Below are 20206 nucleotides of genomic sequence, written 5' to 3' on the forward strand. Positions count from 1 at the left end.
CATATATGCTACCACAACTAAAATGAACATTGTTCATAGTCGCGTATATTATTAGGAACTATTTTCTCTGATCAATCATTACTTTTCATTATAAAGAACAATTAAAAGCATACAATTTGTATATGTATAAAACGACATTGTATATATTATAGTACAATACTTAATATTTCTCAATGTATACCACTAATAATTATAACACAAATATTTATTGTTACGGTGTATGCAAATTAAACTAATGATATTTATGGAAAACATAAAGCAATTCATGCATTCACTTTAATGTGGTACTTGTGCCACAGACTGTAAATTAATTAAAACACGTGAAACGAAGGTTTGTATTTTATTGTAACTGATAATTAAAAGGTCACTGGTGAACTATTTTACCACGTTGGGCGAAACTCACTGACGCGAAACTGTTTAATTTCACTCAGTAATCAAAGCTCCACGTTGAAACTCTATTGAATGTTATTTTATCAACTCGTTTAACACACAGAGTTTTGGTAATATTCCGCTAATTTTATTTACCTAGTGAGATTAAATTTTCAACCCTCATTGAATAGTTCAAGCAGTTGCGAAAATTAACACTTTACCCGTACTATTTGCTTGTATTTAGTTCATCTAACTTAAAAATCACAAGTATTTTTCATTTATCCAAGTGGTTGTTTCTATTTATATTCTACCTATACTTTATAAAGTTTAAAGGAGAAAATGTATTTTGACACCTCAAATGTGCAGTACTTAAAGAAACTTAACATACTATGTCATTGGTAACACTTGAACACGACACACTATTATTGGACGAATAGAAACACTCAGTAATGTACTAATGATTTATTATTTACTTATAAAACTCAAAACAACATTTGAAACAAATATGAAGTTTCTTAAAATAATTTTAATATTTAAATAAATATTGTACGTATTGAAACCGTTGTTAAATGTAATTGAGCCCTTGAACCTTGAAGAAGTGGAGCCCTCAGCACGTTTTTCAATTTCAAAACAATATCCTCAGGGCTAAAAAAGCCTCTTCATCTATAGGAACAAATATACAGATTTTTTTCATAAAATAAACCAATTTTTCCATCGTCGGGTTCGGTTGTCCTACACACATTAAGCCGGACATTTTTAGTAGTCTTTGCAACGAATATAAGTAACTTATTAAAATTTAAACAAAAAGATTTACTGTAATAGGATTTAGATAAAAGCTACAAAAAAATGTTTTGCTATTTTAATGTAATAGGAACAGTTTTAAATAATAAGAACTGCAAGAATTTGTTATGAAATTTAATTAGTTACAAAACTAAATTTTTAAGTTAGGGTGATTGTTAATCAATGCACGTGTAAGTTTTATAGAGAATTATATAAAATACTCACTCTAATCCCGCACTAAATTTTCAAAATCTATAATTGTTGTGCACACTTCAAAACTCTTTAAACACTACATCTTAATGTATTATTTTTAGTTAGCATACGATTTTTTTTTTAGCACAACAATATCACGAAGTTACAAGATACTTCTCTGAATTTGGTCGTAGCACCAACTGGCCGGACAAACTGAAATTAAAACAGAATATTATTGAATATTCGATACTTTGATCGTATGTAAGTCTGCGGATATAATTTAAAACACTCCAAAATCGACAAAAAGGTCTAAATAAACATTTTATTAAATACGCAATTTAAATGGGTCCGAACTGTGAGTCCGAACTATTCCCGATCTACCTGAAGACAGACAAAACATTCAATAAAATCTGTCCAGCCGACTAGAAGGGGTTCGGTGTCATACAAAAGCACTTTACATTATGAATTATTTACATGTAAAGGTGGTACCTGTCTTGGAAAAATGTTGACTAGTTTTCAAGGAATTTCAAATACGCATGAGTCTACGATAAATCTCATTACCTCCAGCATGAAAAAAAGATACTCTGTCTGCCTAATTAGTGATGCCATTAATGACACTCTACGAAATTTCATGGATGGACATTCAACATAATTCTTTTTTATGTGAAAATAAAGTTTCTAGCAAATGTAAAGCCAACAGACTAAATCTTCCTATAGTATATATATATATATAATATATATATATATATATATATATATATATATATATATATATATATATATCTGGCCACATAATTCACCCCCAGTTTTTTTCATTAAAATTCGCTTCAGAGCAGGGTTTAATTAATGAATTTCTAGTGAGCTATGGAGGCTAAACCTGCAACGCAATAGTGCGCTGAAATCAAATCTTGGTAATGGGTTTTGACATTTACTTCCATTATTTTTATTTTTACTCTATAAATACAAATGTCACATCTTGAATACCTATACAGGGTGAGGCAGACCACCCGTACAGTACGTATAGTGGCCAAACCAAACTAGGTATATTATTCTTAACAACTTAAACCCCACTATTTCCACCCCAAAGAATTTGGAGAAATTATTTTGAAATCTCTAAAACTCCCCAAAAGGGTAGTTTTTGGGGGTAGGAGTGGTTTTTGGAAAATCTTTAAATGTAAAGGTATGTTGAGTTATACCTCATTTTAAAGGTATTTCTTCACTGATTATTTTGATGCAAAAAGTTTGAACATATATTGTCGCTTATGTACAGGGTACACCAAAACGTTAAAAAATCAGGGGTTTGTGGGTAGGTTTATTGCAACTACCTGCACAAATTTAGAGAGACGATATTTTTATTCAAAACTAATGATGAGACGGCTTATCGAAAAATATCATCAAATGCCACCCTACCCCAAAATTTACACATTTTAAAAAATACGTAGAATTTTGAAATACTTAACAGCCCCAATCTAAAAAAACTCAAATAGCAACCTAGTTTGTGTTGTACATTATTAGAAAGGTCTTTAAAAAAATAAACATTTTCTATATTTAAAGTTTGTCTCTATCTCCAATGGTTTCAAAACTGTAGTTCAAAAATAGATTTTTTAATAATTTTACTCAATGTATTTATTATAAAAGTCAGTGCAATGTGCAAGTAAAAAAACGTTCCAACAGTAAACTGGTCTCTTATGTTTATGATTGAAAAAAAATACTGTACCAATTTTTAAAAGTCTTTTAAATTTAAAAAGGTATTGGAACACCGTAAACTACAATGTCTTACGATAAGTGCTGAGTTCTCTCATGAAACAGAAAAATTACCCAGTTATTAAATTAGTACATTTTGAATTATAACATGTTTTACACTTAAATTATTCAAAAAGTATAGGAGAAAACCTGTTGTTATTTCATCATTGATGTGAGTGCGAAGGAAGGAAGGAGTATCCTGTCATTATTAAAAAAGATAAACACTTCAAACTGGTTTTGAAAACAAATCTACCATGTTACAGCAGCATCATGGTAAATGATCAATATGACAATTATCAATTATCAAACTAAAACTAACAATAACCTAGTAACTGACCTCATGAAGTGTTAAAACCGGTGCTCAAACTGCAACCCATTGTTTTTCCAGACAGAGTTCAATCCTTGAGGTGAAGCTATCTACAGCTCTCATTATCTCATCTCTACTGATCGTGTTTATAGCCTCCCTTATCCACCACATCATGTCCTCTATAGTTGTTGGTCTTGATTTATACACTAGGTCTTTTAGTCTACCCCACAAGTAAAAGTTCATACACGTTAAATCAGGAGATCTCGCTGGGTAGTTCACAGGGCCGCCTCTTCCAATCCATCTGTCATGGTATTGCTCGGTTAGAATTAATCGAGAATCTTCGGCGTAGTGTGCTGGTGCCCCATCGTGCATAAACCACAAACGTTGTAAGACTTTCTCAGGGATTTCGATTAGAAGTTGATATAAACTACTCGATCTAGGCGATCGTCAAAGAAGAATGGCCCTACAATTTTGTCACCGATAATACCACACCAGGTATTTAGGGTCCAGTACCTTTGGTTGTCCACTTCTTGCATCCAGTGTGGGTTTTCAAACACCCAGTATCTCATATTGTGACGGTTCACTTCTTGATTACTCCTAAACGTAGCCTCGTCACACCACAGAATGTTACAGTGAAAGTTTTGATTTTGTTGTAGTTTTTTCTCGAGCCCACAAACAAAAGTTCATTCTATGAAGGTAGTCATCTCCATGGAGTTCTTGATGTAATGACATCCTATATGGGTGCATTTTATGATCGTGAACAATTCTTAAAACAGATCTTTGACTCATACCAGAATCAAGAACTACTCTTCGTGTAGAATCATGCGGATTCAGTTCAAAGGCTGCCAAAACTTCGGGTGCCCTAGCGAGCACGGCTTCTCACTTCTCACGGGTCTAGCGAGTTCCTTTCCTTTGTTGTGGTCAGGTTGAACATGACCTGTTTCACGAACTCGACTAGCAAGTTTTTGAAAAACGTTCCTGGAGTGATGTTCGCGGTCTGGGTAACGTTGGGCATAAAGAAGAGCGGCAGCTGAGTAATTTTGGAAACATCCCCCTAATACCATAAGCATCTGGAATCCCTCCTCATTTGAGAATGGCATATTAGAACAAACAAAACTTACACTACGTACTTTAAAAAAATTTAAACTAATATCTACCTCATACCACGTGGTCACAAGAACAACTGAATAGGGAGACGATAATAACAGAGATTAGATAAGAGACCAAGGAATTGGTTCTAAAATTCTTCCAGGGGCAACTCGTGTATTTGGGATTATTAAAACATGAACACCACGGTTAGATTGCTTTTGACACATGTTACACTGATAAAAATCCTGTTTTTTATTACATTATTTAAAAACAAATAAAACTTAAAAGTTCAATTTTTTCCATTTTTTTCATTAGGTTTTGATATTAAAATTCAAACTAACTCGGTAAAATTATTAAAAAATCTATTTTTGTACTACAGTTTTGAAACCATTGGAGATAGAGACAAACTTTAAATGTAGAAAATGTTTATTTTTTAAAGACCTTTCTAATGATGTACAACACAACCTAGGTTGCTATTTGAGTTTTTTTAGATTGGGGCTGTTAAGTATTTCAAAATTCTATGTATTTTTAAAATGTGTAAATTTTGGGGTAGGGTGGCATTTGATGATATTTTTTGATAAGCCGTCTCATCATTAGTTGTGAATAAAAATATCGTCTCTCTACATTTGTGCAGGTAATTGCAATAAATTTACCCACAAACCCTTGATTTCTTAACGTTTTGGTGTACCCTGTACATAAGCGACAATATATGTTCAAACTTTTTGCATCAAAATAATCAGTGAAGAAATACCTTTAAAATGAGGTATAACTCAACATACCTTTACATTTGAAAATTTTCCAAAAACCACCTCTACCCCCCAAAAACTACCCTTTTGGGGAGTTTTAGAGATTTCAAAATAATTTCTCCAAATTCTTTGGGGTGGAAATAGGGGGGTTTAAGTTGTTATGAATAATCTACCTCGTTTGGTCTGGCCACTATACGTACTGTATGGGTGGTCTGCTTGTATAATGAATTGTGCACAGTTTGTTAAAAAATGTGTTTATCCCGACATTTTACTTATAACAACAATTTTAAAACATCTAAATCCCATGGTGTTACATGTACCCTAGTAAAACTCAGTGTTCCTAGTATGTAATTGGTCTATTATGTGAAATTTAAAGCCCACAAATCTATATATATATATATATATATATATATATATATATATATATTATATAATATATATATATATATATATATATATAAGTAGATATGAATGTAAGGGTTCTAGACCACTTTTGGAGTAAACAGAAAACCAACGGAAAATACTGTTTAAAGGACAATAAACGAATCTGTAAAATCAAACAGTAAGGGGTTCCTAGACCACTTTTGGGACAGTCAGAAAATCAATGTAAAATACTGTCCATTGAACAATAAACAAATCTAAGAAAATCTAACAGGAAACCACGAATGTAAAATACTGTCCATTGAACCATAAACAAATCTGAGAAATCTAACAGGGAAACCACGAATGGAAAATAACCGAATCTATAGCTGTTTTACTGTTCATTGTAGGCTTCTAATTTCTAAGCTGTTTTAATGAAAAAATCCAGAAATCTTAATAAAAAATCTATAAAACGGAAATAATGAAATTTGCTAACAATCACTCGAGAAGTCGGGGAGAATGTGAGTAAAACCGCATTCTTTTCACGAGGTTCTTCATTTACTTTCTCCAAATGTACTATAAAATCATCGAGGATTTCTGGCTTAAAATCGTAGACAAATTCAATGTCCAAATAGTGAAAGATTATAGGTAAAATCTTCTCATAATAAACGTGTGTATTTAAACCTACAAACCTAATGTATTCTTTGAAAAGGAAAATAATTTTGTCAACGGTTCCAAGAGATAAGTAAAAATTTTTATTCTGTTTTCTAAATTCTGTAACAAAATGTGTTTGCTTCTTGTCTCCATATTGTAAATTTCATAAGCAGGTTATTCAAATATGTTAATTTATTTCGAAATTTCCTAGGCTTAGGTCTTTCGTACAAAATTAAATTACAATCTCTACAAACTAATCTTTTTTATCAATAATTTCTCCTCTATTATAACACTTGTAACAGTTGGCATTATACTCTTCCATTTACAAAAAGAATAAATGGAAGCTATGGAACTAAGTCTGCCGAGATATAAATTTTTCAGCGCAAATGTTTATGTTTATATTTCAACTACCGAGATAAAAAGAAATAATTTCATTCTATTGTACAACTATTTAGGATATTTTGTTTATGATTACAAAGATTATTCCGGAAGAAATCGAGATTTTTCATCAGCGAAAGAGTATATTTTTGAAGTTTTAGAAGGAATGAAAGAGAACAATATGAACATCATTAACTACTGAATTTCTCTAATATCGTTCTTAATCACGTCATAGGCTAAAATTTCTCAGAAACCACAACCACATAAACAAATCGCGTTTGTAACAGCATTTTGAAAATCCATATTGATAATTATATCGTTCTTTGAACTAGAAATATTTGTCAAACTCTTTGTTGTATCAATGACATAAATGGGTCTATTTGCTATAAATTCTTTGGGGTTGTAATACATTTCCCATATTTTTGTAGTAAACTTTCTTAAAATCTTGATACATCTGATACATGATCTGAAAATACCACCGGAAATGTTTAAATTTTGTAATTCATCTGGATAATAAGAACCATTCAATTTTACTCTGATATTTTTTACATCCAAACTAATCGAACTTTGAAGGATTTTTTTCTTGATTATTCTGTCTATCTGTTTGAAAACCAATGATAACGAACTTGGGATTGAAGATATTTCTATAAATATTTGTGGATATCGAACGAATAAGTTGTTCCGGAAATACCCTTTTGTTCAATACATTGCCAATCTAGAAAATTAAACGTGATGTTTTGAGATTTTATAATTTCATCAATCAACCTAATTTTACTCGTGGTTTTGTAATCAATCATCGGGAACTCTAATGAAAAACTCGTTAATTGTAATTTTGCCATCAACAGGCATAACATTTCCAGTTGCAGTCTTCAGAATCACATCATCGTCTTCTGCTCTTATAAAACTTAGATAAAATCCTCCTTTATAGATCGGAATAGTAACATTTTCAAAAAAATCCTAAGCCGAAATGTGCTAAATCACCGACCGCTTCAAATTGTCCAAATTTAAAAGTTGATTCAAAACTGTTTGAAAATACATCACTTTTGGAATAACAAATAGTTCCTTTAATTGTGCTTAATTGGCCACAGTTTTCGACTTCTTCTATCAATTTATTGTGTTTTTCTTACTTCAATTTTAGAAAATAAAAACGGTATAAAATTATCGATTAATCTAACATTATCAGTTCCAAGATATGCTTGACCATCTTGTTTTTGTTAAAGTTCCAGAAATATAAAACTGGAAGTTAGACGAGCAAAAGTTTATCTCCAAAATCAATATTAAACTCAGTTCTTTTATTCGGTTCATTCAAATGTTGTTTACTAATTGGATAGAAATTTTTAAACTCCGCCCTTTCAATATCACTAGCATACTTTCTGTAGTCCACCATTTAATAAGAGAAAATTTAAACATCATGTATAAGAAAGATATCATTTTTTCATCGATCTAATGTACGTTTTTTATAAGAAAAGATATAAATTAGAGTCATTTTTTAATGATCTACTTCGTCATATTCAGGATTCTCTTCCTTAAATTTTGCAATTTCGGCCACATATTTCAATAAAATCTGCACAGGATAGTAAACCGCTATCTATAATATTGTTTCCAATCAACTGTATCTTTATTTTTCATCCAAAAACTTTAGACTCAAGTGTTGATAGAGACAAAGAACAGACATATGATCTTTTAATTGATAATGTATATTTTCTTGAATGAACTCTGGGGACAGAGTTTGATATTTAGCAATGTTATACCAATTCAATTTGTATTTACGTATAATCTCATCATATCTTCGGATAATTCATATTTTTGAGAAATGTCATCCCAATGTTCTTTTTTCAAATCTCTTTCGTGTTGCATGATAAAAAGATCGAAAGCACTGTAATGTCCCGCCATCTCTATTTATTAAGAAAAAATTTCAAGTTTTTATAAATTGACTCTTTTTTGAGTTACATTCAGCACATTTTCCCGAAATTCTTTTCAACTCCATTGATGTTTGCATAGTATTTTATATCATTTGTTGCAGTTTTTTCTTTACATCTCACACAATATATGAGCGCCATTTATATAAGGAAATTTTTATCATGCATAAAACCCTACGCGAATACCTATTTCAGTAAGATCTTCCTCCATATTATTAAGTTTTTTTTCTAATTTTTGAAATTTGACAGCATAAGAATCATTGTATTCAACAAATTTATGACCAATATTCTCAAAAGTTTTCGTAGCATCTAAACTAAACTTATCAAAAGACTCTTTAAAATTAGTAAGTTTTTCATTAATTTCACCAACATCGTCTACTGATCTTTTACTTCTTTCATCAAGTTTTTCATAGACTTCTGTCGTAAAATCTTTAACATGCTGTTTATGATTCTCATAATTTTGTTTTAGTTCATTAAACATTTTAATAGGATCTTCTAATTGAATCATTACAACAACATCAAATGGATTAATTCCTTTACTAACACCGCTAATTCTTTTTCCTTTAAAATCTAAGGCATTTTTAACATTCGGATCATGTTAAATCAACAATATCGATGTTTTCTGATAATTTTAGAGGTTTTTAAAATTTGTTCTTTAACAACAACATCATGTTTGTCAATACCAGGTCGAACACCGACAATTCTTTTTTTATTAGCCAAACTAACATAATTCTTTTCAACTTTGATCGCTTCAGTAATTTTATCAGCTTTTTCGATATGAGACATTAAATTGGTAAATAATTTTTTTACACCATCATCAACTTCTTTTTCCAATGTTTTTATTTTATCAGCAACTTCATTTGAACTCATGAAATTTGCAAGTTTGTTATCATATTCTGCTTTAAAATCTTCAATCTCGACAGCAAACATATCTGAATCTGGAAGGTTTTGTAATACATTTTCTAACTTGTTATCAAACTCATTTCTCAAACTATCAAAATTCAAACTATTATCTACATTTTGAATAATTTGTGTTCCAAATACGTCAAAAAATATTTTGTGAATCCATATTTATTAAGCAATAATTTGTTAACAACTTCTTTAAAATCTTTACCAGTACTCAGTTCATTCAAAACAAAAATACACAAATGTCCACAAATTGGGGGATCGTTATAGTCTTGAATCTGAGAGTCATTGTAGTAGACGCTTGATTTTTTCAAATATTTAATCAATTCTATATGTGGTTTGTCCTCAATTCTTCCATACGAATCAAAATAACATGCATTCTTATCATTCTTATAATAACAAACCCAATGCGTTCCACTTCCCATAATCGAGTCTAAATTCACAATTCCACATTCAAATTTCTTAACTTTTTCAGGTAATGTATCGCGCATAAAAAATTTCCTCTAAAATGTTTAATATTTTTGCAGATTTCTTCCAATTCTCCGAATGTTAAGGGTTCAAATTTTTTTTTCCGATGTTTGTTTTCACGTAATTCAAAGTTTTTTTCATCTAATCCAGATCCTGTAACATCTTCCAACTCTTTATCTAACCAATTTAAAATGTTTCGAACAATAGGAATCACATCTTTTTTAACGATTGGAGCAGCTTTACGAACATAAGGAACAACATTTTTAACAACTGGAATATTTTCTCCAAAATCTAATAAATCTTTCAAAAGTCCACCATTTTTAAGTTCTTTCAACTGATTATAAGAAAAAATTCTATTCTGGTTCCTTTATTTGTTTTTCTTATGTTTTTCGAGTTTTATTGTATTGTCTATTTGTTAAAAATATCTTATCTTCGCCATTTTTTAGTTGATCTATTCTAAATTGAATACTAACGGGTATTTTCTTCTTAAAAGCGGATTTTATTTTTTCTTTCTGATTTTTGCTGAATTTACGTTCACCTCCATTTATATAGTTAAAATTTTCAAGTTCTCTTCAATTCCCATTCCTAGTTTTCTCTTCAAAAAACATTGCTCCAACTGTTGGAAGTGCAACAAATCTTTCACCTAAACTAGCATCTTTTGATAAAAATCTATCCATTGCCTTATCTTGCAAAACTTTATCTGCTATATGTCTGGAATTTGTGTCACTATGTTTTGCATAAAAAATATCGTGTTCCATAGCAGCTTGATCTAATTTATTTATACCAGGATCTCCTCTTTGTAGTCTTTTTTCGAGTTTTGTGCCAGGCCCCAGATACTGATAAGTTGGTACGTGTAATTCAAAAGGTAAATTGTTGATAAAATCATTCAAAAGTCCACTACCCTCAATCATAGATGAACTTATTGCCGGCAAAAACTCGTTTTAAATATTTAATTCCATCAGGTTTTTCAATCAATTCATCAAGTTTGTTCGAAATAAAATCTTTAATCGCTTTCTTTTCGTTCAAAACATTGTTGTTTCCAGCCTTCTCTTGAGCATAAATATAATTAATAATTCCATCCAGTTTTGTCAAATCGTCGATATATCTGTACTCAATCTTATTATCCCTGTATTTTCTTACACCTGATCCCTTCGATTCGTTTTTCCCCAAATTGGTTTAATCAAATTGATATATTTTTTACCTCTACTTGACTTAGGCTTCTTAGTAGATGGATCATTATTTTTGTAAATTGTGAGTCAGATTCCCATAAAATTTCTGTATACTTTTTCAAATCTTCTTCAGAATATAAATTATCTTTTGGAGCGTCATAGTCTGTTAATAATCTCCATAAACCTTGAGTTCCTTCATATGTTTTTTCATTAATATAATGATATCATTATGTTCAAAAATTCACGGGCAAATTTCCAATCATAAAACTTTTCTTTTTTTTATCCCAATACAAACCAAATTTATCATCTTTTACTCTAGGAAGGAATTTTTTACCAATTTCACCAATTATTTATATCCGTTGTTCCAGGACTTATTGGTTCAACTATGGTAGAGTCTTCAATGATTCGAGGTCTAAATGGTGTTGAAGATGGTAATTTTGGCAATTCAAACTCAGATTCTGGAATCGAAATATCAGCAAATTGTCGTACAAACTGGAACCAAATTCATTAAATTTTGATTATCGCTTAAAACGTTTTCAATTTTGCCCTCAACATTTTTTATTGCAGAAGTTACAGGTTGATTAATTTTTTGAATAAATTCTTGTTCTTTTTCATCAATTCGAATCTGTTCTTTAAATTCTTTGATTAATTTCTTTTCGATTTGATCAAGTTTTTTCGCTTCTTCTGAAGTTACGTTCGCCATTTATTTAGGAAAATTTTGAAACGTAAATGTGGAACGTGGAAACGTGAAACGTAAACGTGGACCGTGAAACACGAACGTGAAACACGAACGTGAAACGTAAACACGAACGTGAAACATGAACGTGAAACGTAAACACGAACGTGGAACGTGAACGTGGAACGTAAAAACGTGAAACATGAACGTGAAACATGAACGTGAACGTGGAACGTGAACACGAAACGTGAAAACGTGGAACGTACAACGTGGAACGTGAACAGATTTACCGTTTTTTCTGTTATTTTTCATAATGTAAATAAAAAGTAAAGATAATGTAAAAATAATTGTAACAAATATTTTATCAAGTAGATTTGTCAGACCACTGAGCAGCATTTATATTAGAAAATTTATTCAGATATTTACCATTTTTAGGCTTCAAAGTTAGATTAATAGTTAAAAAATCTGTAGTCTTCCTTCCAAATTTTATCACACAATTCATTAAAGTGGTTTAAAAACTCATATCAGATCCCACATAATTGTTGTAAATCTTTCTCGAATAGTGATCGTCTTGCTTAAAAACACACAACATATTCAAATTATTTCTAATAACTTGTTTATCAACCTTTGAAAAGCATTGGGAAAGATAGATACAAGATATGTTTTTGTGACGAGACATTACGAAATATTCCTTAATAACGTCTTGATTTTCCAAAATACAATCATCAAAAACGATTAACGAATTGGGTTTACATTCGCTTAATGGAACTATGTCCTCAGAAGCATTATAAAAATGTGATATTTTTTTGTTTAAGTTTTTCTCAATATTTTTCAAATCTTTCTTGTAATTTTTTATAGGCGTCTTGTTCTAAAGATTTTACTAAAAACATACAAATTGGAATAAGGAATCAACCTATTGTAGATAAAATTTAATAATAAAGTTGTTTTTTTTTTCCACATCCACTTGAACCAACAATTAACAATCTGATTGGTTGATCTTTCTTATTTTCTTCAAACGTTTGAAGTTTTATCTGATCTTTTTGCTTTAAAAATTTTCTCCATTTAAAATAACGAAAATGAAGCTGTTCAAGTTGACTTCCAGAAAGCTCTAAATTAGTTTTAAACTTGGAACATTCCTATACACTTAGAGGAAGAATCAAATTATTTTATCGGTTTAAGCGGTTTTTATTCTGACAATTTTGTAATAAATATTAGTGAAAGTTCTCCTTATTGTATAGGATTTAGTGAGAAGAACATAACAAAATATTATGGTTTAAACAAAGGATATTATACTTTTCGATCAAATAAAAATTCCCTTAAAATTTATCTGAAAACATTCAAACAATCAGATAAATCTTTAAACTTTGACGAAAACAAGTTTGAAATGCAAAAAAATTATCTCTCTAATAAAATTCAAAATAAAATCACCAGTAAGAATAATGTTTTCAGCAATTATTGTAGATTTGTTAGGGTTTGTTCAAGAAACTATTGAGCCAAATCAGGTATATTTAGGAAATAAAACGCCAAAATTTAGACCGTTCGATGTAATTGAAGTACATTGTAATCTCGTTGAACCTAGTTTTGAAAATCATACCGAACATTTACACAAAGAATCTGAAATTTTGTACACTTTTTTCCCAAATGTTGCTTATGGATCAAAAATCAGTGAAAAAACCGAATGAAATCGATTATATTCCAATTAGAAAAAATATTAAAAGAATTCAAAAAATCGTTCTAACTATACAAGACTCTGAAGGTAATTTATTGAAAAATGAGAGTAAAAACTACAATTTATTTAAGATTGTCGAAAGAATGATGAATCGGGGGGAACGAATCGTTTCTTACCTTCAAACTTTCCAAACGAGTTGATAATGATGATAAATACCAATACTTTTATCTAAAAGATAAGGTAGCCCTCGAGGGCCACCTCACAAATATTCACAAAAAATACGAATAAAGACAATGTTAAAGAAAAATACAAAAAAAAAGCTTTGAAAACATAGATTCTGACAAGGGTATCGAATCGCGACTCTTACAAAAAAACACTGTTTTTTATCAATGAATCTGGACTTTACACTCAAAATAAAAATTACTAGTTAAATTTTATTTCTATCTAAATGGAGTCAGTTGTAGACCTACTCAATAATCAACTAAAATTCAATAACAAACATATCTTTACGATTGTTGACGAAAACAATGTGATCTGGTTTAAGGCTAAAGACGTAGCAAAAATTCTAGAATATGAAAATACTATGCAAACGATCAGAATAAACGTTGACGAAGATGATAAAAACTTCTATTTTAAATCTAAATATAAGGGGGGCTATAAATAGCTTACCTTCAAACTTCCAAAATAACACTGTTTTCGTTAATGAATCTGGACTTTATTCTTTAATTTTGAGATCGCATAAACCAGAAGCGAAATTGTTTAAAAATTGGGTTACGAAAGAAGTATTACCTTCCATTAGAAATATGGTGAGTACAAACTCAAAAACGAAAATAAGCAGTTAAAAGATGAAATAAAACAGTTACAAATTAAAGATGAAATGAAATCATTGAAAATAGAGAATCAAGAATTGCGAATGGAGTTAATGAAACCAGATCTTGTTTGTAAAGATTTTGATAAGAAAAAACACCATGTTTTTTGTGTTAATTAAGAAGAATCACATGTGGAAATATCCGTATTACGTTATTAGAGCTCAGAAACGAGAAATACCAAACCGATTAAAACATCTAAAAATAAATTATCCTGAATTAGAGATTTTGTTCATTGATGACGAACCAAATTCTATCAATCTGTATAACCAAATGAAAGAATCTTTGAATATTTTATACAACGGAAATCATTTTACTACAAATATGGCAGAATCTCGACTGATTTATAGAATATCTAAATTACACGATGAAAATGTTAATAAATTTTACTAAAATCTTGAATTATGATAGTTTGTTTGTAAATGTCTTTTAAGATTATAGAATTGTTGAATTTTCTCTTCCGCATACGCAATGAACTGGTCCAGCAAAGATTTCTCTAATACATTCTTTACAATATGCTTGTTTCTTATCTTTACTATAAATGCCAATTGTTAAATTCAGAAATATTCTTAACTATTTTACAGCGTGTGCATTCTTTCTCTTCCAAGAATAATTTTCCCATTTTATCATATAATTCTTTTCTATATTTCTTATTACAATCTTTACAATAATAGTATAATCCATCTTTGGTATTCTTATTTTTAGAAAATTCTTCAAAATCTTTAAATTCTTGACACTTTGTACACTTCTTTTGGGCCTCCATTTATATAGAAAAAATTACAGCTTTTGACTTTCTCAATTCATATTCGTAAACACTTCCGGTTATTTCTCAATTTTCAAAGTTTCCAAGTTTATTTAACTCATCTAATATATCAGATTTTTGCTTCATTTTTTTTATAGCCATAAGGTACTGTATCGATCTTATTTTCTAGAACGATTCTCTTATCATCTTTAGCGTTCAGTGCCAGCTTGTTTATGGTGATGGTATACAATTCATGTTTATAGCTTTTTATTACAGTCATCTCCCTAAATTCTTCTTTATCTTCGAACAAACATCTCTTCAAGTTTTCGATATTTATTGTTTTATTTACAACGCTTCTCTTAATTCCTTTACACCTAACTGGATTTTTGTCTAGATATTTGTACGAGTACATCTTTGATCTTAAACCACAAAATTCTTCTAATATCTCGCTATTTAGTTCGTCTTTGAATTTCCCTATTACCTTCTTATTTTTAGTAGTGAAACATTCATGATCTTTTGGATAATCACTTGTATCAAAGTCATCTATATTTTCTTTAATAATTTTTAAAAGGATCTCGTTTCAATTCTAGGAAATAACTGTCTGTATCCATGTAACACAGATTCAAATCTGGATCAAACTTCTTTAATTTGTTGTAATAAAACTCGTACATTAACAATTTTGAAAGGTCAAGAACTGAAAAACCTATGTAGATTGGCTTGTTAAATTTAACTTTCTGCTTGTACATGTGACTCGCTATACAGTTTGTCGTCAAAGATGTTAAAGCATTTGAAATTTGTTTTCTTAGCTTGTTTCATTGAAAATTCTTCATTTCCTAGTCTAATATCACATCGGTTTTCTCACATTTTCCATAGATTTTCCAAAAACAGAGTTGTTCATCAGCTTGTAAAAATCTTTCTCAAAGTCGCTTGTAGCTTTGGTTCTCATACTAGTATTAAAATCAATGTAATCTTTCATAAAAGGCTTCTGATCGAATGCAATAACTCTATTTACATGTTTTAACACCATTCCTTGTTCCAGATAGAATTTCAAATTTCTCGAATGAACAACATATTCAGTTTTATCCAGTAGAGTTGTGCAAAGTTTGTTGTTATAATGTTCTGGAGCAAGAGGCAAATCTTTATGATTTTCATGTAAATTCTTCGGATATTCTAGATCGACTTCGAGAATATAGCCATAATCTTCGTCGCCAGTGAGTTCCAAAATTGTTTCTTTCCATTCTGCAGTTGTGTAAGTTTTTGGATCCATCCACTTGATTTCGTTATATGGTAAATTTTGCATTAGGCCATACCCATAAAGGTTATTAGCATCGACGTACAACAAATAGTTTTCAGGCTTTGTCTTATCAAAATCTTTTAAATATTTGTTATTTGCTTTCACATATCGTTTAATACATTGAGAAATGCCTCCGCGAATACCTTTTTTTCGATCATCAAATACATATTATAATCACTAATTAATTGTAATTCTATATTCGTTAATTTTAACATAGCATCCCATGCAAGACTGGGAGCTGTTAGATAGTGTGCTGGATCAAGTTTATAGCAATTCAAACAAATATTCCTAAAATTTTCAAAGATATCAGCGAGCAATAGAACATCTTGAATGTTATAGAGATCGGAGTAATTTCCTAGATTTTTTACTTTTAATTTGTTCCATACATTTAAGTAGTGTTGAAAATCTTTCTCAGATATGCTCTCGTCTGTCAAAAGTGAATAGAAATCTTGAATTCTCAATTCTTCTGTGTAATCAAGTTTTTCAATACTGTCGATAAATTCATAGGAAATATGCCTTTTCCAGATAGAATTTTAAAGATTTCTTCTTCGTCATTTGGTTGTCTATCTAGAATTGCGTTCAGACCATCTTGTATAAAATGATTTGTATGCTTGAAATCATCTCTCTTTAGATTTTTAGCTAACTTTTCAATAGACGATGCCATAAATCTGAACGTGTCTACGAAAGAAAACTTGATGAACTTTCTTGGTTTATCATCTTCAAACTCATATCCCATATCCAGAATTTACAGAATAATTTATATATTTCTCATCTGTGTTTGCGATCAAATCAACATTACCATACTGTTTTTGCCAACTCTTTTATGTACAAATGAGTATCGTAACATGACATATTGTGGCAGAAAACGGGAATATTTTGAGGAAATTTGAGATTCAAGTTACAAGATAAATGAGCAGCACCTCGAAATTTACCTGTTAAATGACAATGATCTCGTACTTTTTTTCTTGTTTGATTATCAAAACCCTCAAATTCACAAATATGACAAAGACTGGAATTTTGATGCGAAATTTCTTCTTCTTCAGTTAATTTCATAGGTATTTTATTCTTAGAATTATACTTTTTAGCTATGTATTTCGATAATTTATTAAGTTCTTCAAACAATTTTGCAGGAACATTTGGCAAATCGTCTTCATTTTTGGCTCGATAACATATCGGCTTGTACATACGATTGGTCACATTAGACACTAAGTATAGAGTAAAACCATATGGAATGTGCTTCTGAATCTTGGTTGTGATCGATTTTTGCGGATTGTTTTTGCATGTGGGAATCTTCTCTAATATGCTTTCAAAGTCCATATAAATTACGTACGGATGGCTAAACTTCTTTTGATAATTAGTAAATTTAGTTGTTTGACCTGGAAACGGCATAACTGGTTTTACAAACTTCGTGTTGCTTACAAATTTCTAAATGATCTGTTAAATCTCCAGATTTGTAGAAATGGCTTAAACATCTTCTGCATAGAAATTTTTTATTTTTACACTTAGATAACTGAGAAAATACAAGTTTGTTTAAATCTGTTATCAAAACATAATGAGATTTTTCATCTTGTTTTACATACAATAAATTGATTTCTAATTTGGCGTCATAAACTTCTGAAATTTGCAACGGAACAATATTGAGTTTTTCATCAAAACTATAGACATTTACAGACATTTTCGGATAATTATACTTTGCTTTACTGCTTCGTTTTTCAAATAATTGTATATCTTTTAAAGACATTGGATACTCGAAACCTGAAAATATCTCGTCATTTACAAATTTTTCATATTGTTTTGCTCTGTCTACATGAGTTTCTGGTTTTTCAATAGCACATCGGATAGAATAAATAAAGCAATAATCATCTTTATTTTTGATATTTATACAAGCTTTCTTATCTTTGATTTTCTTTGGTAAATCGATATATGATCCTGCGTTCATAAATTCGTGTTTATTAAGGCTCAAAATCAGTTGTTTACAGCGTTTTAATGTCCATCCAGAACCTCGATTTGGATGATTTGTCTGTTCTCGATGTGTTAATTTATTAAATTGCTTAGTAATAAAGTCGTTTATGTCAAAGATTTCGTCTGCTTTTATAGTAAAGTACATTGGACAAGTTTGTGTTTCACCGTTCACTAAAGTACGTTCGTATTCACATTCCAAAGAGATATATCCTTTACTGTTTTTCACAGTTTCTTGAAATTTTTCTATTAAACTCTTAATCTCTGGCCGCAAAATAGAAAGATATTTGTAAAGTGGCATGAAATTATCGTTTAAATTCGTTAAAATGTATTGCTTGAAAAGACCGTGTATAGACGATAAAACTTCTACATCAATGATATTTTCAGATTTGTGTTTATCAATTTCTTCGATCATTTCAGACTTTGTTTTATCATTAGTTTCGATAGCCAATTTTTCAGCGATTGAATTAATTTTTTCATCATTAAATAGATTGAGATTTTTCTTTTCAACTTTGAAATTTCTCTTTAATTCTCGTAATTGTTCAATATTGAACATCTTTTCATGATCGTCAATTTGATTTTCTTTGGCCCATTGTCTTAAATGATTCAATTCCTTGTAGTAAATGTCTTTGTTCTTTAAGTGAATCTTTGAGTTGTAATGTCGATCGAAGTTTCTTCTTAAAATTTCTTTTTTGCAAAACGGACATGTTACTTTTTCACCCTCCATTTAAATAGGGAAAATTTCTTAACTAAGGTTTGTAGGAGGTAATTTAAATTCTATAATACTATTTTTTCAATATTTTTAGAATTTAAAAAATTAATGATTTTTACTTGAATTTGACAGAAATCAGCACAATTTCTGGTGAAACAGTGATAGATTCTTCTATTTATTATAGAAAAATCTGTAAACTAAGACTTAAAATTATTGAAAAAATAGTATAGTTATAGGACAAAATAGTACTATATTGGTTTGTAGGGGGTAATTTAAATTCTTTATACTATTTTTTCAATAATTTTTTTTCTTATGTAAATGGAGCTACTAAAGGAATTAAATGAGGTTGGTGATTTAAAGTTCAAAGAATACAAGAGATTAATAGAATTAGAAGAAAATAAGAAATACAAAATTTTGAATCTGGAGAAAATGAAAGATAAATTCGGGTTTACAATAATTGCCGAGTTGGAAGATTATAAAGTACACTTACCGAACAGATTTTTGACTGTTTTGGATGAAAAAAAGATTAAAGAATTGAATAAAAATGAAAAATTACACTTGGTTGTTACTGGAAAGAAGACTATTAAAGATAAAGACTGTGTTACAATTAACTTCGTGGAATAAAGATTTCGAAGATTTCTGGATTTTTTCATTAAAACAGCTTAAGAAATTAGAAGCCTACAATGAACAGTAAAAACAGCTATAGATTCGGTTATTTAACATTCGTGATTTCCTGTTTTGATTTCTCAGATTTGTTTATGGTTCAATGGACAGTATTTTACATTCGTGGTTTCCTGTTAGATTTCTTAGATTTGTTTATTGTTCAATGGACAGTATTTTACATTGATTTTCTGACTGTCCCAAAAGTGGTCTAGGAACCCCTTACTGTTTGATTTTACAGATTCGTTTATTGTCCTTTAAACAGTATTTTCCGTTGGTTTTCTGTTTACTCCAAAAGTGGTCTAGAACCCTTACATTCATATCTACTTATATATATATATATATATATATATATATATATATATATATATATATATATATATATATATATATATAACCCTTTTTGTTTTTCATGTTATTTATAAAGTGTGGCTGTCAAAACTGTAAAATTATCTAAAAACAGTTATATTCTCTTCTAGTGTTTTTCTTATAAAAATGATTTTTGGACATGTTATATAGTTTCAAACATAATAGTAATAACTGTATTT

Source organism: Homalodisca vitripennis, chromosome 1 (genome assembly GCF_021130785.1).
Source record: "Homalodisca vitripennis isolate AUS2020 chromosome 1, UT_GWSS_2.1, whole genome shotgun sequence".
NCBI classification, from domain to species: Eukaryota; Metazoa; Arthropoda; class Insecta; order Hemiptera; family Cicadellidae; genus Homalodisca; species Homalodisca vitripennis.